This window comes from Pagrus pagrus (genome assembly GCF_965226575.1).
Source record: "Pagrus pagrus genome assembly, chromosome: 13".
Taxonomy (NCBI): Eukaryota; Metazoa; Chordata; class Actinopteri; order Spariformes; family Sparidae; genus Pagrus; species Pagrus pagrus.
Genome location: NC_140197.1, coordinates 25047958 through 25070658, shown reverse-complemented (window position 1 = coordinate 25070658; position 22701 = coordinate 25047958). Strand labels below are relative to the sequence as shown.

Sequence of the window (22701 nt, the reverse complement as noted above, 5' to 3'; positions counted from 1 at the left end):
GTTTCCAGTCTTTATGCTAAGCTATGCTAACTGGCTGTAGCTTCATATTAACCATAGACACATGAGAGTGATCCTGAAGCCAGGAAACATAATGAGACCTGGTAAAGTAATGACAACTTGTCTGTTATGCAGAAGATATTCCTAATGTACGATTGTCTTTGGAAAATTAAACTACTGTTTGTTTTCAGGACTATTCGGGAGCCAGTAAGATTTGAGCATGTGTTGCAGTGAGACTGCTATAAAATCTTCTCTGGACAGTTGGCTCATATACTGGCCTCAAAGTGTGCCTGGACATATTAGATCAGTGATGGCACTAAGGAAATGGTGTCAACCTCAGGGTGGGATGGGCCCGAGGCGGTGTTGACTATCAGCTGATAAGGATAGCTGCAGAGTCCTCGGGTCCTTTCTCCACCAGTATCACTCGATTCTTACTGAAGTTCAAACATGGAGAGTATATTCTCAGCATGGCAAATAATGGATTAGAGGGATTAGAGGCTAGCAAACATGAAAAGAATCATATGTTGAGAATTTCCTTGTGACCTAGATGTATGCTGGCACAAAGGGAGAGATAGAGCCCAGTGTGCCGGTGTGTGTGTGCGACGTGACACAAAGTGAGAGCGAAGGGGTGCCGGACCGAGTGGTTTCATGTGCATGTGTTTGATGTGTGTGGCAGAAATCAATTTACGGAAGATAATTGTTCATTTCCGAGGGGAGAGGAGGAGGCAATGAAAGATTGAGTCTACATCGCTGTACACAAATGGCGCTAATGGGGACAATGATCATCTCCAAATGAATCCAATTACGAGGCTGTTACTCTCACACCTCACAAGTCTTCGCGCTTTCATGTGGGTACAGTTATTGAGCCGACAAAAAGCCGATAAAAAGTTGTTGACCACATCACGCCTCGCTAATAAGCTCATATCTGCCCACAACAGTTTGTCAGTTAAATATAAACAGATGACAGGTGTCCGGGAAAGCTCAACCAGGGAGGTTGTGGCTGTAGTGAAGTCGATGGGATTACCTGGAGGATTAGGAGCTGTAAATACAATAACAAAACAGGCTTGACGAGGACACTATTACTTTGCCATGTTTGAGACGAGCTGATAAACGCTCACAGTGTGGATATGAAGGCCTGAGTCACTGTCCAACCCAACATCAAATAATTCAATTTTTTTTACCGAAAACCACTTAAAATTGACATAGTTTGGGTCAATATTGAGGTACTCAGTGGGTTCTTTTGACCAAATGTTTTTAATGATTTTTATTATTTCTTATCAAAATATCAATATATAAAATCATTTTGACCTATTGTTAGACACAACAAGACAAGGATTTACCTTAAAGGTGCCCTTTGTAGTTTGGGGGAAGACGTTTTAATCATCAAAAGATAACACAGTTTCATTTGTTTACATTTGCAGGACTCTTCATATTAGACATTTTTTTCTAGCTTCAAACTCCTACTCTGAGGACAGCAACACCTCGTGTCAGCAACTGTGATTAAGACACAACAGATGTCCTTTCTGTTGTCTTGAAAATATTTTTTTCTTGCGGTCTTTCATCTTTAACACTTACAGTCATGACACAAAGCAATCACCAATGATAATACAATGTTCAGGAGGATATTTAGTCCTCATCATTACCTTAGTTTGTAAATGCCAGGCTTATTTACTGATTGCACAAATGAGACATCATGAAATGAAAACCACCAAATTGGCGGTCATTAGGGGAACCAGCCATTTGTGGAAGCTTGCGTCCCGCTGGCTTTGTCTGCACTTGTGGATTCATTGTTCTAAGCATCCATTAAGTGCAACTTTATAGATTGAACAGACTCATTACACGTCGCCATGGCGACGATAGTCACGAATGGTAACTCTAGTTTTACAATCACAGTCAGGGTCTTTTAATGGGGCTTTTTGCCACTTATCTTTGAATCTCTGTTGAGTGAAAATTTGCATATGTGCGGCCGTCCAGGATGATCCAACTTAGTGGTGTGGGGGGCTGCTTCCCATGAGTGACAACACCACTTCTCTTACAAGAGAATGGTGTGGCAAAGTGCAATTACTGGGTCCTCTGCCCCTGACACTGACACAGCGACATAATTAACTCTGAAGTTGGCCCAATGCAACTCTCATTGTTTAACCCTTGTGTAACAGGCCAGCAGGGATGTGGCCCAGTGCTCCCCATCTATCCTGCAAGCAGAAGGTTCGCAAGCTTGACAATAGACACGTCAGACAGGAACAATCCAACACATCCCACCTTTGTCAGGAAGTTGATGGGTGGCATGACGCAACTCAAGAGCCCCGCTGTGCAGAGAAACACACAAGAAACACACACACACAGCCTTAAAAGTGAATTCACATAGCAGTTCAAATCAACTGATTTCAACCCCACAAGATACCGACAACACATGGCATTAGTTTTATTTTTATTTTAGTGAATCAAACACCTTGTCATCAAGCGCACCTGGCAACACCTGCTATAGCTGCTGGAGATGAGTCAGTTGTTGTCAAGAAATAATTCCACCCACTATTTCTAACACCGTGATGTGTTGTTTATGCAATAATTCAACCAAACTCGAAGGTAAAAAAAAAACCTTGTCGGAAGGAGAATTTGTTCCTAAGTTGTGATGAAAATAGGCCGAACTTACATAAATCTAATCCGAGCAGGATGGCTAGCAAGTACACTGCTACTAGTTTGTGTAACCAAGAAAGAGGAGAACACAGAAAAAAGATTGTGCTGAGTGAAGCAGTATGGAAATGATGTGAAATCATAAGGGTTCCTGGTCGGTACCTAAAGAAAACATTTCCTCAACCCACAAGTTTCCCCATTCAGAATTCCTCCCAAAATGGTAATAAGCAAAGGCAATATTTTCAGAATGGGTTTACAATAAAAGCCGTAACCCCTTCTTGGTGAGCAGCGCGATTTTTGAGGTTATACAGTATCATACTGTATGCAAATAGTGGATTCTTTACAACCCCCAAGTGAGGTGAGAAAGTTCATTACATCTTGTATTTATTGCTTGGGTGATGCTGCATTAGTAGTCAGAAGACTCATCAAACCACTGAAACAGCTCCGACACCACCTGTAATGTGGAGACATGGAAAAACCAGCAGACATTTTGCCAAACATCTCTTCCCAGTAGAACGGTGATGTAAGCACACAGGCTTTTAGGTGGCTGGTGTGCAGCCAGGTAGAATGGCATATGGCAGGGAGGCATGAGCAATGTGCGGCAAATCACACTTAGGTGAACACAATCTCTGCCTTGACTTTCAGGTTTCATAAATAATGCAGCGCGGGCAAAGGAAAACATTTGGATTTCCCAGGAGCAAAGACAAATACCTTTTACATTCCGCTTCTAAGTGCACTTGTTAAAAAAGAAAAAAAAAAAGCATTTATAGAGAGAGAGAGGGAGAGAGAGAGAGCTTGGAAATGCCACTCGACTGTTCAACTTTGACCCGAAAAAATCTATTGTCATCTATTTTCAAACAAGACATAAATCTGGGAGCTGAACCAGACAGCGAGGTGACTGGCTCAGTCAGGTCTGTACAGGTGGTCAGAGTTCAAACAGAAGCCAGATCCATTCACAATGTGTTCATCTCCGTTTAAAGCCAACCCTCCCTTAAGCATTTAATAAATAATAACGGCTCACACATTCTTTGTACAGTCTATACTGACGATCTCACTACTGCACTGTGAGAAGTATACTGAGTTTCAGGTGATACAATAGTGTGAAAAACAGTGTGAAAAGTGTGTAAACATATTCAGTGTCTGGATTATTGTTAGAAACTGAGTGAGGAAATGTTTATAAGAGGAAGGTTAAGGTTTTTAAATAGTAAGCTACCTTATAGTCTATCATATTCCTCAAAAAGCCACTAACCACATGTATTCAGGCATGTGTTTCAACTTTTGTAGATGTGAATGCACTGGGTATTTTTGACGAGACTACAGGACATTTTCCAGCCATGTTCGGGATGGGACACCTCTGATATTTTTGACAAAAAGTCAGGACATCTACAACCGTGCTTTTGGAGACCAAAACAGGTGTTTTCACTTTTTGTGCCTATATCTAACCCGACCATAATCACAGCGCTGTCAAAACTGTAAAAAACTGAACCTAAGGAAATGTAAAGTTGCAACATAACGAAATGTAAGTTTTAACATATCTGTGGTTTTCAGAAACCACATTACAATCCTTGCTAAATGCTAAATCAATTCTTACGTGCCAAACCACCTGCGAGGCATAAATTATTCAAATGTGCGGCATGTCACAAAGTCACAGATTTAAAGGTGAGAGTACTGACGAGGCGCAGTGTTTTCTGTGGAAGAGAGGTGCTTCTGTTCCTGTGGACTCTGACCTTTTTAGCTTTCAAGATCTTTGACGTGTACAGGAACATAAATAAATACTGAAGGAAAGGGGGGAAAAAGCATAAAAGGTCTCCCTTAACTGCTAGACATAAGATGTTTCCTACTTCACTGCGAAGTCCACTCTCAGTGTTTGGACACTGGAGGCTTCAGGTTTCTAAATAACATGCTGATTATAGGAGCAGGATCGGCTTCCAAACTTTTTGTGATGTCACAAATCAAACTCGTAGGTCCATCCTCTGAAAATCAGATTTTCGATGATCAATTAAAAGAAGATTAAAGATTTGAGCAATTAATGTGAAAACAGCCTTTCAGAGTCAGTCTGTGCACATACATCATTCTACACAGTGAAGCGCAAACATTCAACTGTAGGAACAAACAGAAAAACACATTATTGGAGGGGCACTTTAACACTGTTTTATAATATGTTGTTATATTTTAATAAGATAATAAGACATCTTGAAAAGATACACTGGGTTTTTAGAGTAAGGCTCAGCAGACACTCACACAGTAGTGTCATAAAAAAGACAATGAATAAATAAGAGAAAGGGTGAAAAGGAGGTGGTAGAGAGACATATGAGGATCCAGAAAGGGAAATAAGAGAGGTTTTTCTGCCTCGGACAGCATGTGGCCCTTTGTGTGATAGCTGGCGGCTGTAGGAGGCTGTGAAAAGATAAGGTTTACTAATGGGGTGTTCAGGAGAATGTTTCATTTATTATCATACTCTGCTAATGCGACCGTGGAGTAATATTGAGCGTCAGTGCTATTCATGCAAGCTCTGAGAGGTTTACATTGTCAGGACTGTTAGTGGTGCTTCCAAAACTGTTAATCCTGCTGCAGAAGAGGCAGCTGCGGCCCTGAGAAGCTGTTATGAAGTGTGGCTGTAGAGTAGCCGTGGGCTAGAGTACAGTATGTTCCACAGACCTGATACAGGTCATTTAGTCCGAACACATTTATATTATTAACTATTCCTAAATGGTAGTTTTGTTTCTTGTTGTCTTTTCTATTCAATGCAAAGCCTGCTGACCATGTTTCCCACAACGCAACTCAACCACGGACAGTCCTGATGGAGATTCGTGTGTGTTATGCTAGCAGCTAATGTTGCCTGGAGCCTCTAGCCTGCAGCAGAAATGAGGAATTAGCTATAGAGGTCTGGTAAGCTCACTGCTTTCTAACTCCACACCATCAAATAATTCAATTTTTCAGGCTTAGGCTTTAACCAGTGCTTAAGTGACATCACCTGAGGCAATTTATCAGACTGTAGCTATGCGGCTCCCGCTGGGCCCACTAAAGGCTTATTAAACTATTTTCATATATGCAGTAATACTGCCCAAGACCCCTAAACAGGCTTTGATGTGTAAAATCGATGGTGTTTTCCTTTGATCTTTCCATAACGTGCAAATGTTTGTATGTTTGTTTGTTTGTTTTGCTATTTTCTAAATTACAACATCATTTTTATTTGTAGTTGTAAGATCTGTTCATATTCCACCTTCACTGGAGGGGCTGCAAAAAATAAATCAAATAAAATCATCCATGATTAAAACCCCTTTTTTTCCTTTTAAATCATAAATATTTCTTTATAATAAACACTTTTGAACAGGCAACAATCAAAGTAAAAGTTTTAGAAGATAGTTTGACACTTAGGAGATAAACCTAAAGTTATTGTGAAGGGCACAATTAAGAGTCTTGCACAGTACAAGTTATATGTTTAGTTTATGTCTAATTGTATTATCTCTGAAAATACCTTCAAAGCTGAGTTAGCTGTTCTGTGCAGAACAAAATTCTAATAAAATGTAAATTAACTTCTCTATCATTGTGTCAGAGGTGGCATTCTCCTCTGCCAGTTTAATCTCCCTGATAGCTTCAATAACTCCAAGGAATTCAAGCATATAGTAGAGAACGAATCATGGGAATTCAGATTATTTAAAGAGAGAGTATTAAGAATGGCACAGCAAATTAAGAGAACCACACAGCAGATGATCAACAGGAGGAGGAACATGCATGCACTGGGCAGGAGACGTCTCATGGGTGCACAGCCCAGAGGAGCTCTGGAAGCAGAGAGAGGAAAGCAAATCCCAGGAACGTCGCCAGCACAAACAGATGTCGGAAAATGTACCAGAAATCCAACACAGCCCAGGTGCTGGATGGCAAAACAAAATAGTAAGAAACGTAGAAAAACATCACAGAGGGAGAAAGTTTCTGTTTGTAGCAGACAAACCCAAAGTGTTGACCGATTTGATCAAACTATACCCTCAGACACTTCAGAGTGGTTGTTTGTCTTTTTTCTCAAGCAGCGTTTCAAGCAGAGAATATAATGCATGTTCCCACCAACCAGAGGACTCACAGCGAGCGATCTAGAAGGAATAAAGTCAAGTACCATGAACGAACTAGTAAAGTCTAGTATAATAAAGTGCTCCACACTAAACGTTCAATCAGTCCAAATTCAGCAAGTCCATCCATTTAAAGGTAAATGCAGGATTTCACAGAAGGACAGAAGACAAAGAGAACGACGCAGCCGATGATGGACTGGTGTGCGCAGATGTTTGGTGCCATGAAATGAGAAGCCAGATTTATGTTTAACTAAAGCAGTTGAATGATAGCAAACAAGGAAAAGAGGCACATGATGTTTCCCAACAAGACATCAGCTATCTGCAGCAGTCGTCTCATCCCTTGATGCATGCAGCGAGCGGATTCTGGCAAATCCCACTGCATTAAAACAGAGTGCAAGCTGCTCAATGATGCTGCATGACATGCTCTATTTTTATTATCACTGTCATGTGAACTTATGAACTCAGGTAAACAAAACGCTTACCTATGCTTGTGAAACAAAGCATCTTATTTCATTTATTTAACAGATGCAGGTTTCTTTACCAACTCGGCCTGTTCCATTCACTGCAAAGCAACCGAGATTGTGAGCAATCGGTTCTAACAATTTGGTAGCGTGTCTTTTTTATTTAGGTTTGCCGTAAAATATCACTCTTCTGCTCCCCTTTTCTCACTACAACTCAAGTCATATTAGATAGTAAACCTTCTGGATGACTGAAGGAGGCAAATGGGGGAAAACTGCATTTGTGATGAGACATTAGCCTCAACGTGTGTGTAGCCCTCAGATAACACAAGTATCTGTAGAGTTGATGGTGAATTATATATGTTATGGATGTTCTAATATCTACAATGCCACATTTTGTTTACATGCTGGTGAGAAATCAAAGATTAGAATTGATAATAAATGTAGGTCCACATATTGTACAGGTGAATCAGCTGCATCAGTTTGCCTCCAGTTTTCGAGATATTGTGTCATTTATAGTGCAACATTTGTTGAATGTCATCCCCCTACACTTGCGACATCTTAGCAACTTGAAGAATGAACCTGAAGAAGCTGAATTCAAAACATCCACAAAAGCTTCTTTATAAAATGTAGAAATAAAAAATAAAATAGACGTTTGTAAGTGGTAATATTTGAACTTCAGCTTTAGTTAATGTCGATCATTTTTCAACGGATAGCTACATGTAGTTTTATTAATTGAGGCAAAGAGTGCATGTTGTAGGCCACCTGTTAATGTCAGTGATTGTAATCATGTTTCCAACAGCCGACGGTTGAATTTGTCTTTGTTTTTGTGCATGTTACTTGAGACAGGTAATCCATCACAGTAAACAGCATGTCATCTTTTATTCATGTCAAAGTAATGTTATTGTTGCACATTACCAGTTTCTTCTCTCATAAACTGAGATTCTGAAAATGTTCGACAGTATACCTGCCAAAGCTCATAATTTTGCAGGAGTCTCCCTATTTTTAACCACTTCTCCCGCTGTGCTCCTGATTGGTTATTAGTCCCGTTAATCTCCCGATTTCATAGGGGTGTTGTCTCTCTCTCTCTGTGGGACGTGTGTCTTGGTACCTGGCAACCCAACTCAGAGCCAGAGGTAAGCACGAACAAACAACCCTCCACTTTGCTGAGTTTGCCCCTGAAAAAGGATAAAACAGGTCCAAACAAAGAGAAATCCAAATTTTTATCCTTCCTCTTCTTCTCTGTTTGAAGGTCTAACAGGCAGTGATGGCTCGTCAACTGCTAATACCCCAGAAGTCTCTGTCTTTTTTACAGCCTAATGTTGGCAGGTGTGCTTGAGCTTAACCCAAACTATTAATTTGCAAAGCCAATTAATCTTAAAAGAGTACTCCACTAATATAGCAGTGCACTAAATTTATTGCAAATAAAGATAAAATAGATGCAGCAGAACAAGAGATACAGTATAGTCTTTTTTTATTCCATGCATATTTCTTCCTTTGTCAAAACCTGGCGCCTACAGTGACTTAAATGCAGTCAATAAAATCACAGGATCCATCAATTGCCGACAGTTCAGTCAGAGATTCAAATAAAGTGTTCAGTAGCCTCCAGCTACTAGCCTCAGGCAGAGATGAGGAGCAGGCTACAGAGGTCAGATGAGCTCACATCTGCAGTCGTCCACTCCAGAACCCATTAACAGACTTTGATGTGTGAAATCAGTGGATTTTCCCTTTAATTTAACCTGAATGTTAGAAGGAACAATAGAATTGCAAAAAAAAGAAAGAGAAGAAAACCAGAAAATTGATGTATGTACTTGATTTAAAAGAAAAGCATAAAGACACTGAGCAGGTGAGTCCTGCAGTAATCATCTCTTCTGTTCGAGAAGTGGTGAGTCTTTTCTGGTTTAAAAAAAGAAAATTAAGCCTTGTTTCTAAAATAAAAACCCAACTGCAGCTTGCTGACGAGCGGTTTAATATGTAGTTCAAAAGACGAACCATCATCATTAAGATATTTGTTCTGTGGAACAGACTCACTTACATTACCCTGAAAATAGTAACAGATGAATACTAGCCATAGAAGGAAGTGACCTACTTCCAGAATTAGAAAACACTAAAAGTTTGGTTTAATCAGCATTCAGCTCAACTTTTAACTGGTAGAAAGTTTGCTGAACTATAGCAAACCTAACATTTGACAGTGGCAGGCAGGTTTGGCTCAGGAGTGATCATCCAACAGTTGGAGGGTTGGTGGTTTGGCCCCTGCAGTCCACATGTCGAAGTGTCCTTGGGCAAGAAACCCAGTCGAAAATTTCTCCCAGTGGCTTTTCAGGCTTTGTGTGAGTGAGAATGAATGGTTATTGCTCGTAATGAGTCGGTGGCGCCTTGCATGGGAGCTTCTCCTACCAGTGTGTGTGAACGGGTGAATGCTGAGAATTACTGCAGATGAATTAAATTAATGGGGTCAAGTTGACCCTGAACAGAAGGAGTGTCTCAACTCTATTCATCAACATCATTTTTCCCATTGAAAACACATCTTTTTGAAAAATGAGTGATGTCTTGAAAAAAGTAACTAACACTCACAGTAATGTTTGAGAAGAATACTTTGTACTTTTACTTAAGTATGTTTTAATACCAGTAGTTTTAACTTGTAATTGAGTAAAATTTCAGTAATGTAACTGTACATATTTTCAGTACGTTTTCCACCACTGATGACACCATCGCACTCAACACTGATTGAATTGTTAGTAATGGTGTTAGTGATGAGGTACAAGCAATGTTTATTAGGATTTTTTGAGTTCTGATAACTTTTGGCTGTGGCTCAAGAGGTAGAGCAGTCACCCACCAATCGGAAAGTCAGTGGTTTGATTCCAGTCTGCATGTTGAAGTACCCTTTGGCCAAGATACTGAACCCCAAATTGCTCCTAATGGCTCTTCCATCGGTGTATGCGTCGTATGAATGGTTATCGCTCCTGATGAGCAGCTGGCACCTCGCATGGTAGCCTCTGTCACCAGTGTATGAATGTGTGCTAATGGGTGAATGCTGATGGCTGAATGTTGTAAAGCACTATGAGTGGTTGCTAAGTCTAAAAAGGTGCTATATAAGTACAGTCCATTCACCATTCAAACATGCACCAGGTAAAATTGAACAAACATTTTTGCTGCACATAAATGAACATAACATAAAATGCATGTTGTTCATGCCAAGCTCACAGTGACCAAGGTTGCAACCAAATTAATAACAAGTGCTTAATGGCAAAGTCTAATATAGAGAGTGTAGGCTACATTTATTGGTGCAACAATACAAAGTAAGTGTAGGGAGTTAATGTGCTATAATAAGCACTTACACAAAAGTTTTAGTTGTCGAATAAATTCAGCTTGAATAACTCCGGCCAATGAGTTGGCTGCTGCTCAGAATTTAAAAACAGTGTTGATCCTTGCATGACTCAGATACTGTAGGTAATTTAAGCAAGAACTATTTGTGTTTTATTACTCTAACTGTACACTTTGCACTTTAGACACCGTGGTCAGTACATTGTGTAATATCATTATGCTCTGCAAGACGTTTTTATTAAGATATAATGTAATTTCCCACAAAAGGCCTTTAGAACAAAACAGAAACCGACTATTCAAACATTTCAACCGATTCATCTCCGTCAACATTCTACATTGTGCTGCAGAACGCACGGTGCGAAGACTTGAACCGGCTGCTTGGCTTCACTGTTGACACTGTAGCTTCATCAGACCTCAAAGTGCATTACCAGCTCCACTCAAACCCTTTAATGAATCAACTCTGGCAAGGCCCATCAATATGAAGACACTGAATAATGCCTTTAGTGCAGACACTTAGCTTGTTAGCCTCTCCATCCATTCTATAAGTGCTGATTGAGGAAACGGGGGAGAAATAGCTGCAGTGCACAGGTCGGTCTCATTTACGGTGTCAACCTAAATGCTTTTATGGTTAATAGAATTAGTCTGATTGATATGATGTGCGGCCATTTCTATATTAGCGTGGAACAATGTTGCACTCATATTGAGATTTTTCCTCTCTGAAGTGTAAATTGAACCATGAAATGTTACACCTGTTTTGAACAGGTCTCTCACAGACAACAATACCTGTACATGCTCGTATCTCAAGTTACTTTCTACTCTTTGTATTATAGATGATGTCTGTTCATTTTCCCCCGTTTAATTATTCAATCCATTAAAAGGAGCCAATTACATCAGTCGTCACTCATATTGCTGGAATTGATGGTCAAAGTGTGGTCATTTTCTGCATTGGATTTGAATTTATATATGTTTTAATTTGTTTTGGAAATAAAAAGCAAAAGCAGTACGCTTTCCGCCAGGAGTTTGCTGAGTCATGACAATTCATCCTCACAGCCACTGACATTGGTGTCTTAGCGGCTGCAGAGTAAAGGCGGAGCGCTGTACTGTGATTTATTGAGTGGGCCTACTGCAGAGGGAAGCGGGGAGAATAAAGTGCTCTCACCTGGAAAGTGAGGCTCACTGTGGTCAGAGGAGATTTGCAGAAGCTTCGCTGCTCACATCACTGTAAAAGGAGCCAATGAGGTCTGAATGATTCCATATTCATGAGCAGTTTAATGAAGAGTCGCAGGAATAGAGTCTGTGGAGCAAAATTGATTCCTAACATTTATCAGTGTTGAATATATGAATGGACATGAGTGAGTGTGCAGGAGGTTGACGTGCTGACCACCTGCTTTAAATTATGAACATAAAGGGTGCGGTGCAGAGGCTGTAAACTGCCTGAACACACTCTCTGTGTGAGGGCACTCTGCACGCTGCGTCTTCGCTGGCCTTGCAGGTTTCCGTGTTAACATATGTACTGCGCAGCCCCATGGGCCCGACACTCCCTCTCCCCTGAGAACACTGAGCATCGTGAGTTGAACCGGGTGAGATAACTTGTGCCATTTTTCATGTCAGATCGTGTCCCAGATATGCATCACCTACCAGGAAATGTAGGATGCGTTTCCCATCTCATGCTTGGATATTTGACATATTGCAGCCACTCAGTTCTACACAGTGAAAATTTCAATCTGCACTGGTTCAGGCATAATAATAAACTTAAACATGAGGCTTTAACAGCACTCTGTCATGCTGACAACGTCTGCGAACGATGCTAAGGCCTTAAGGCTCACCAGGGATGCAGCAATTCCAGGCTTTTACATCCCACAGTCCTCTAAGTCTCCTCTGATCCCATCAATTAAACTGCAAGCCCCTCTTTATGGAGCGCTTATACCTTTTGTCCTTTGCACACTGAAGTCCACCTTCAAAGCTATCCATATAACCTGATTGTTACTTGATCAATCTGAGCAAACTGACATGAGAGATTATATTTAAGGGTGAGGTTCACCCAGGGCGTCTTGCAAGCTAGAACCGCCACTGCCAACATGGTGGCTTGTTTGAAAACGTTGTCTTTGTGACGTGTTTCTGAGGAGATTTTAGGTGGGAAATAAGCCGTGCAGTTGCAGAATCTGTCTTCATTTTAACTCAACAATGACTGGGTTTCATTGTTTTTTAGTAGATCCCAGAGGTGTCGGTCGTGCTTGACGCCAGATTTCAACTTTATGCAGATGAAGAGCAGACAGCGCAACACCTCATCTTTTGAAACACAATGTGCCATGACCAGAATGCATTGCACTGCTGCTTGAATAGACATTGAATGGGATGTGTGGAAAAAAGTGGACACATACCTTGAGAGTCACAGTTTAAATCCAAGTCCACTGACACCACTGATGACTCATTTAAAATGAATGCTGGAGCTGAATGCAGGAGATTTTTCTCTGCTGTATGTTTTACCTAAATCATTGCAGCGGCGCTGGATTTGTTGTGCAGTTGCTTCTTGATAGAGAAAGCCGCTGTACAGGAGCAAAAGTGCAGGGCTGTATGGCTCCATATGTCCACCCAAATGCCTCCAGCTTTCACTCACAGGAGTATCAGAGAAAGCGTATCTGATGAAGCGACCTCTTTGTAACTGCACAATTATGCGAATTACAGTAGACTTTGCGGTTACACTACACACTCAAAGACCAATTACTTGCTAACAAAGGGTCCATAGATCGTCATTAGCAGCAGCTTATAAACTTGTTCCAATTTTATATAATCAGAGATACTGAAGATTATTAGTGCCATAAAAGGATACAGTACTGTACTGTAAGTGCGTACATGTCTTGGTACATCTTCAGACTGAAAGTGCACGCTGTAGCATGAATCCTTTCTGTTCATGAAAAGAGCCAATGTGCATTAGTCTGTTCACAGTGTTCACATGTTCCCGACTGTTCTTCTCCTAGAAGAGCAGCACACAATGCTCTCTTTAACTGGTCCTGCCCTGAAGAAAATCAGCAGAAAGCAATAAAAGCAGTGGAGTAAAACCGAGCCGAGCCCCTGTTGTACTTGTCATCCTTATCATTCTACCCCACTTATTCCAGATAATAACAAATTACTGCCTGTGTCACTCAAGAGATCTGACTATGACCGAGAATAAAAGTCATTATGGTGCTTCACAAGATGTTCCTGATGAATAATCCTGGAGAGCGAAAACAGACATGGGAGTACATTAATGTCTTTGTCACATGCATGTGTGCGAGGCCACTCTCGGGCACAGATTGCCATTCTGCTGCTATTCATCACTATTCAGAGCCAGCCTGGAAGAAAGAGGAATCTACGTGGCAAAGATCAGGCATTAAATGAACGATTCCCCGGGCTCAAGAAAACAGCCCCAGAGTTTGTGCCACTTAATAGCTTTCCTGCTTCTGTGCCCCACGGTCCAGTCTGTTCACCGAGCACAGAAATGGCTCGAACAAAAGATTATGAATGCACCTCTGAAATGAAGTGTCAACAGTAGGGTTTCCTTTAGTGTGGCAAAGGTTAACTGCACAGCTTTTATATGTTAAAACAACCCAAGAGGTACCATGCTGAGAGAGTCAGGTCAGACAAAAAACTATATATGTAATTTTAAATATGATGATAAATACCACCAGGAAAAATCTAAAGCAGTGTAGTGAAACAGCAGGAATGAGAGGTCAAATTTAATTAAAGTGTAAATAATGTACCATTGGTTATTTGTTTTTCCTCAGTGAGCTGCTCTCTAGTTCAGGGTCTCCGTCCACAAAAAATGTGCCAATTTATGAATCTGAAAGGCTTTACATTTTATCCACGTTACACTGGAGTGGATAAAAAACAGTATTCCTTTTAAAAGGTGCAATATGTAAGAACAGGTGTCTTGTCAAATTCATACTCAAAACAAATAGGGGCCAGCATGCCACCAGAATAACCGCTAAATGCAGCTACCGTTGGCTAGTTAGCTTAGTTAGCCATGCAGCAAGCGAGTGGGAGCTCTGGGAAGTGTTGGTGTTTGCACCGCTAGCACAGAACCTTTGGACCGAGACAGGTCGAGGCTAGCTGGTTAGCATGCTAACCTCAGAAGATATCTCTGCAACACAAAACTGTTATTTCCCAACATTCTGTTGATCTTTTTTAGAAAATTTTGAATGTTTGTGGCTTAAATGTATATATATTTCACCTTTAATTAACAATTTAGAAAATCTTTGTTTCTTTCTCTGAGTGGTAATGGCAGGTGTCTTTTTTGGACCTCACTTCCTGCAGATCCAAACAGTGCCACCTATGTGGCATCTTTGGATTTGTTGTTTTAGAAGTTTCATCAAGTTTCATCATCATCAAGACCAGAAAAAAACGTTTACAAAAACAGTACACAAATAGAAGATGGTTTTGCAGTTTATCTCTATAAATATTAGTAACACTTGGGAGAGTCTCACTTTTTAATACAATCAAATATAATATCCAGTAGCCCTCACCACTGCAATAATTGCCATGCAGCCCTTTGTTTCTAAATTAGAATAAACTTCCAATCTTGAATACATCTTACAAGAATACGCAATCATACAGTATATACATGATTATTAGGTTCCAAGTTACATTAACTCTTCTAACTTGTTACAATCTACAATCTAAGGTAGTTGAACCACTGCAATGTGCCTTTCAGCTGAATATTTCATCCGTTTTATTTAATTTTAGATAGGGTAGCATGCACAATTTAGCTTGAGATGTTGAGACATTAACCGTTACATGACAAAGTGGCAATTTCTTGCATAAGCTTTTGTTTAATCTAAACGCAAATTTTCCTTCATGTAACAATACCTTAAATTGTTCAATTTGTTGTAAAGCGTCCACACACTCGTACATTTTGTACTTTAGCACGGACGTCTGCGACCAGCCATGTTCTATTTTTCTGTCGAGCCATTACAACATCATTATGTGTGCTCTAGAAAGCATGCAATGCTGCTTTAATATTGAATGAGTGAAGGAATAGCACACCAGTATCTTGCTTTCATGAAGCTATCAGGAAACCCATTCTGTCTCCAAATGTGTTTTTTTTTTACTGTCGATAGCATTTGCTATGGTTGAGGGTACAGTAAGTATTACTGCATGTCTATTTTTAGAAAGGCAATTTCAAAGTTTACTGTGTGCATACACATGCACACCGGCAAGTGTTTATATGCAAGTATCCTTGTGTGTGTGTGTGTGTGTGTGTGTGTGTGTGTGTGTGTGTGTGTGTGTGTGCTGTGCTGTGCATGTGTGGATGGTGCTTTGCTCAAGGCTTGTTGTTTGTGTGTTCAACAGGCAGCACATACTCTCATATTCTCCATAGGGGAAACTAGCTGTGTTGCTCCATTTCCATACCTCCAGGCTCAGTTGAGACTGAGTCACTCAGATGTAGAAATCAAGAACTTAACAAGTTGAGTATTAGAAAATAATATGTAAATCAAATAACTTTATAATAACCCCCCAGTTCAGCTACTTTTTGGTCAGAAAAGCCTGACTGCTGTAATAAACTGCATTTAGAATCCATCCCAAAGAGGGACAGGACAGGAATATTTTGCAATACTTTCTCTTCTAACACGTTATTTATACACCAGTGGCAAAAATTCAATCTTTTTATTTAAAAGTTAACCAGAATCATCAACAGAGTGTGAAGAAATAAACAGTTTTGACTTTATATCAAAGGCATCCTTTGAAGTCAGCATGTTAACCAGCTAGCCCTAGGCCTGAAAACCTCTTTCTCCCAGCGATCAAAAGCTAGCTGCACAGCTAAGCTAACAAGCTAACATTTGCTACAGTCATAGATGTTTAAACAGAATACAGTTCGCAGCAGGTAGTAATACGCTGGCCCAATTTGTTGGGAGCAGGAATTCAAGGTGGCCAATTATTACGTATTGCACCTTTAACATGCAGGCTTAGGTGTTAAATAGGCACTATGCCCAGACTTATTGTCTCATCTCAGCTGTCAAATTATGTGGAACTGGCACCGCAATATGCACAATATACCAATATTGATGGTAATTGTGATATTAAAAAAATTAAATATTGATATTGTGTTAATAATACACACATGATAATATTGTGTAAATGATCCAGCACCTCTTAAATCATATCTTTTTTTTTTCCATTCTCACTTTGTCATAGAAGGTGGCAGGTATGCACCTTGACACAGGTCGATACCTGCTAGGAAAAGGAAAAAAAATCAAAGAAGAAGACAACACAGTAAGCTACTACCACCGCATGTGGCGACCACTGCTACACAAAATCATCACCATGTTAGCTACTGTTGCTCTCTGTTAGCGGAGCGGAGAGAGGCACTTAGACAAGGCAAGTCCAGTGGCATTAAACAACTTAAACAATCATCCACAGGCTTGTATAGGCAACCGAGAGAGAAGGGGAAGGTCTCATTGTTCACGTCAGGTTATAATCTGTTCACGTATGGCCAATAAAAAAGTGGTTAATACATGTAAATGACTACAGATTGTTACATAAAGCCCCTTTAACGAAGAAAAAGCACTTTGATTAGTAAGGTTGGAGGAGTCAGTAACATTTCTGCAGAGTTGACACTGGAGGTAATTTAAATGCAGTTTGTAAATCAGTGTCTCGCCATCGTTCAATAAGTGAATTCCTGCTGTCTGCTTTTTAAGGGGTATTTTTTCCTTCTGCAGTTATCGTATCATGAGTAATTCTGTATCCTCACCTCTCAATCCAGCACAACCCATTGAGATTCTTTCCACTGTGTTCAAGAGAAAATACATTCTTTAAAATTCAAAAATGTTGCCAGTTGTGAAGCCGCCAACCGAGATTCAGAAACCAACTTAACAAAACTGACCCACCCAGCAGCGTTCATGACACTCCTTTCACACATTTCGTGGAGATACTTTTAGCCGGTCTGCTGCTCACTCTGTGCAGTCTGTTGCTTGTGACTGTGCTACAAAGATTTGTTCTGCTTTCATACGCCCTCCTCCACCCCAGCTGCCACACTTTTTAAGCACTGCAAAGTGAGGTGCTCCTTGATTGGCAGCACAGGATCAGTGAAGTACATAACAGGAGATGTATTCACCACCTTAACCTCGTCATCCTGCCAAGACCAAAAATTGTCTAATTTAATACATGTTACTCTGACTCAAATGTACCAGTCAGGGAGCAAGCCATGTGAACAGTGTTGTCTTCTGTCATTTCCTCACACTGAGATTTATTTCTGCCGTTTGGCCACCGGCCATTGAAAGTTAATACATAGCGTTACGAGATAATGTGAGCCTGTCAGCGTGATGTCGGCTTATGCAACCTGATTTTATAATCATGAAAGACAGAGATAAGAAATCAAATTGAATGATGTGTTTTGACATAGAGCGGCGCACACTCTCCATTTCAAGCAGGTTACCAATCAATGTGATTAATGCTTTTCTTTTTTACAAAATGGATTTGGATTTAGATGCATTTTGAAGCCACAGGAAGCCGTCTACAGCCCGACATAGCCCATGGTACCAGGGTCAATACATTTTAAAGGGCACTTTCTCTAAATTGCTGTTGGTTGTTGGTAACACCTGATGCCTGCAGGGTTCACCCAGGAGAGCAATACCTGAAATGAGTCCCACTGAGGCAGAGGGAGAGCTGAAGTCACACGTGTATCTAAACATTTCTGCACCAGCTTTATAGATGCTTCCAGTGAAATTATAACTCTTTCATTTTCAAAATTGTTTCTTCAAAGCTGGGCCCAAAATGTTTATTCCTCTGAAGAAATGTATGAGTATGTGGCTGCTACCCACTGCAAAAGATAATTCAAATGTGCGTGAGGTGCATTGATTAACCTTATAAGAGCTCAAGAGTACAAGACATTTATAGTTTATCTACTGGCATGGTAGATCAACGGAACATTAATCAACAGCCATTTAGATGTTGAGCCAAAATGCCAAATATTTTACGACTCGGCTTGTCAAGTAACTTAAATTATACTAATTTAAAAGTGTTTTACTGTTGATCAGATAAAATAAGACATCTGATGACGTCAACTTGCAACAGCTAGTGGCCAGGTAATGAAGCAGTGTTCTTTTTTTATTTGATTTGATTGGTAGCGTGAGGTTGCAAATGTCTTTGTGATGATACCAGAGAAATCAGCACAACTGAATATTTTGGAGATTTTAGCCACTACCCCCCTCTTTGACTCTCTTCCATTGTCCTGAGAGGCAACGGGGCACATGAAACTGAGGGTTAGGGGTAAAAACTAGAAATGGGATTGGGCTTTCGTTGTATCACTACAAAAGGAAGTGCTACAACTAGCCCAGTAAAGATGGATTGGTTCATGCTGATGGCCAAAATGACCCATGTGCGTATTGTTGAATACACAGTATGTCACATGTAGGACAGAGGAATGGCCGATTGTTGATTTTTGAACACTTAAATGTAATTTTCATTTAGAAAATCTCACTCGCTCCCATCTTAAGGAGGCCTTTACTCTGAGAACCACTTAAGCAAGCTAATCTCTTCGATTAATGAACAGGCACAACTAGATGATTTGCCTTTTCCTCACAGGAAGATGAGAAGGGCACAGATAATTTGACTCAGGGTCGCTTATTTTATGAATATTTGAACTGCTTTCTTTATTCAGATAGATTACACAACACTAGTCTTGAATAGCAAATCTCCACTCAAGGCAGTTATACCACAAATTAAAATGAAATCAGCTAAAACATCCTTTAAATATTGCTACACTGTGATCCTCTCATAGAAAGTTGACGTGGGACAGGATAAATTGGCACTGATTTAAATTCCAAACAGTTGCGTCAAGCTGTGGACCACAGCAAGCTATTTTTGTCCTCATATCCATGTGCGCTCCTCTGCACGTCAGCAGCTGAGCAGAATCAGTCAGATCGGTGCCAGTGCTCAACCTTTCAGTGCTCTGGGTCAGCATCCTGGAGTTATGCCAGGGATTCCAGCTCCTCAGGACCATATGGGGTCTGTTTCTTCTCACCACCTCTGCCACTCTTCCCCTCCTGCAGTCCTGCCTCTGAGGCCACAACCTGACCCACCCTCACGTACATCATGTCTTATGAAAAGCAACACAAAGGATCAGTGTCTGTCGACCACGAGAGAGCGAGAGAGACCTCGATGGATACTGCTCCAGTTCTCCAGAAGAAACAATCAATACTTTGCAGAAAAGGGATATTATAATATTCACTGTATATGTTTAGTTTGTCGAAGGAATCAACGCAAGAAAACAGTTGTCTCAAGAAGACACATTTAATAAGATCAATTCACCTCACAATGGTATTCCAGATGTTAGTCTGAAAATCTCCAACATTATTTTCTCTCTAGTACATTGGCATCATTTGTTTAAGTGTGTAGGATTCAAGGAGCTTTAGGAGCAGAATGTGATTTTTATAAATATAATTATGTTTTTATTAGTGTATTATTACCTGAAACTACCAATCATTGTGTTTCCATTACCTCAGAATGAGCCTTTTGTATCAACAGAGTGGGTCCTCTTCCACACAGTCTGCAATGTTGCACTGCCATTTTTCTACAATAGCCCAGAATGGACAAACTAAAGGCCTGTACTAAAGAGGGTCTTTTGCATTTTCAGGGGCTACCGTGAGGAAGGAGGCGAGGGGTGTTCAGTTGGTTGCAATCTATCACCACACTGCTAAATGCCACTAAGTCATATACACTGTATCAATGATAATATAAAAGCATGTTTCAAAACATGTTTGGACTATATATGTATATGCAAGGTATCTGTTAATCTGGACTTCAGTGAGCTTCAGTTGAAATGTTAGAAGAAGAAAAAACAGCAGCATAACAAAACAGTAACTGATTTTTTATCTTATATGATGTTGGACCGATGTTATTTACATACCTACAAGCTTCTAAGTGTCTCCGTCATGGTTGGCTCCAATGTGACAGACTGATCATTATCTCAATGCTGAACAACATTTATGAAGAAAAATCATTTTCTTCCATATAATGAGCTCTACCTTAAATTCCCTTATGGAGTCACTTTGAGCTCATCCTTCATTTGTGCCGATGGAGCCCGTGTGAACACGTGTGAATGCCTTCTGTGAGAAATTCTTGAGCAACCTGTCTGTTAAAGCCTGGTGGGGGGAAATAAATAAAGTTCCCTCTTGGTTGAAGCATGGCAGGCAGGGGCAGCTGCAGGACTGACCCTGCCAAGGACAGAGAGCTTCCCGTGCCTGCTCAATGCCGTAAAATGGGTCATTGAACAGCTAAATGGAGTCATTATGACGAGTAATTAAAAGAATACTGCTGAAGACTCCCAAACTCCCCTTTTCTTTTGGTTCCGCTGCTTTCTGTGTTGTCACGGGCCTTTGCTGAAAGGCAGCTGCCTTGGGCCACTTAAACTATCACCCCTTTCACTGGAATGCAAATAGCTGCCTTAGCAGCTAATTGAATTGCATTATCTATTGTCCTCTCATTTACTGGAAATCTAGCCATTTTGCAGATTTCCATTACTGATTGTTGGAGATTGAATTTTGCCCGTGCTTTTCATCTGATACAGCATGTCATACACTCTGAATCACAAGGGATGAGAGCACAGAATTGTTTCATTAGAGGAAGAACAGTAATATGAATACTGATTGTGGAGTAATCTGGAGCTCGTCTTGTGCAGATATTAATATGCATGTAGGTGGGAAAATTGCAGCTTTGCGTTGCTGCATTGCTGAAAAGACTCGGTAAACAAAATCATAAAAGCAAGGATGGAGCACGGATAAGAGAAGGAGAAATCATGTTTCATTTTTATTTCACTTATTGTAGGGAATACAAAAACATCAATCTCCCTTTAGTTCAAAGCCTCACCTTCTCTTTATTTTAACTTCCAATAAAAATGCATGAAGATTTGCCCATGCAGCTCCCCCCTGGGCAGTGTGTGCAGCACATTCTCATTCACTTTACGGGGAGTCATTAAGATGATAGGGGGGGAACTGATGTTTTGATTAATTAGTAAAACTAACTTTGGCAAGACCGGAAACTGAAACAGAGGATTTCATTAGCTTGTGCTTGTTAGATAAGGTTAATGAGGTGGTCCTGATTGTTGAAAAAAAGGAGAGAAAAAAAGAACATTCATGCTGCTGAATTCATTTCGGAGACTGCAATGCCAAAAGAAGGTTATCCTCTGAAGAAGCAGACTTTTATTTCATGCCCCATTAAGAGCGGCCTTCATGGACTGGATTTAACATGTTGACGCGCATGTTATATGAAAATGTTAAAGATCCCATATTACAGAAAGGGAGATTTTCCTGTCTGTTTTTTTTGTAAAGCAGGTTTAGGTGCTAAATAAATCCTGTATTCTGAATCCCCGTATTCAGAAACTGTGCCTTTAAACGAGCCGTCAGGACTGTAAGGTTGCGATGTCACAACTATACAGTCACCGCCCTCAGCCACGCCCCCAACATGGCTGTGGTGGTAAAAATACCAGCAGAGTTGTTGCTGAAACACAGGGGGGCGGTGCTTGCTCAGGCAATGTGAGAGCTGACCAATCAGAGTAAACTTTCGAGGAGGGGGGACCTTAAAGAGACAGGGGCTAAAAGGGAGCATTTAGACAGGAGGTGAATAGAGGTGCTGCAGTAGTGGGCAGCATGAGAAAAATAATGTGTTTTTTGATTAAAGCATGTAAACAATGTTAGTAGACACCAAAAATAAAATATGAACCTGAAAATGAGCATCTTATGGGACCTTTAAGTCCTTTATATACCAGTCAATATACAAATACATATCAATAACTATCTCTCTCCTTTATATCTTCCCTCAGAGTTCAAGAAGAGACATCAGTGAACATCTGCACTGCTGGAGGACACCAGGGATGCTCTCTCACACTGTGGACTTCAACCTAGATTACAGAGGTAAGTGTAGTTATGTGGTACAGCCTGAGTCAACTGCATCTCTGCATGAGCAAACGCCCCCTAAGAGGATCACAGAGAATCCATCGCTAATCTCCTGGTCAATACAAGTACAGTGCCAAAGACAAGTCGTTCAAAGGACACGCCAACCTGAGGATGGACAGTCTGTATATCACTCTATGTTCATTAGTGTTGTGTTCAGGTTTCTCCGTTTCAAACTCCTCTTTTTCATTTAAATCAGCATGTTCGCACCAGGAACTACAATGTTTATTATAGGATTAAGAAGGCAATATGGAGTCTATAAAAAATTAGTAGGAGAGTTCAAATAAAATGCCACTTTCAACT

The 22701-nt window shown here is 40.5% G+C and overlaps 1 protein-coding gene across 2 annotated transcripts in view; it reads left to right on the top strand.

Annotated features, from left to right (window-relative positions):
• elfn1a (extracellular leucine-rich repeat and fibronectin type III domain containing 1a) overlaps positions 1–22701 on the top strand; it is an 80594-nt gene that overhangs the window by 30177 nt on the left and 27716 nt on the right. For both annotated transcript variants that reach the window (XM_084370944.1, XM_084370943.1), the window contains exon 2: positions 22269–22359. The gene's annotated coding sequence lies outside the window, so the exon portion shown is untranslated. The remainder of the gene's footprint in view (positions 1–22268; positions 22360–22701) is intronic.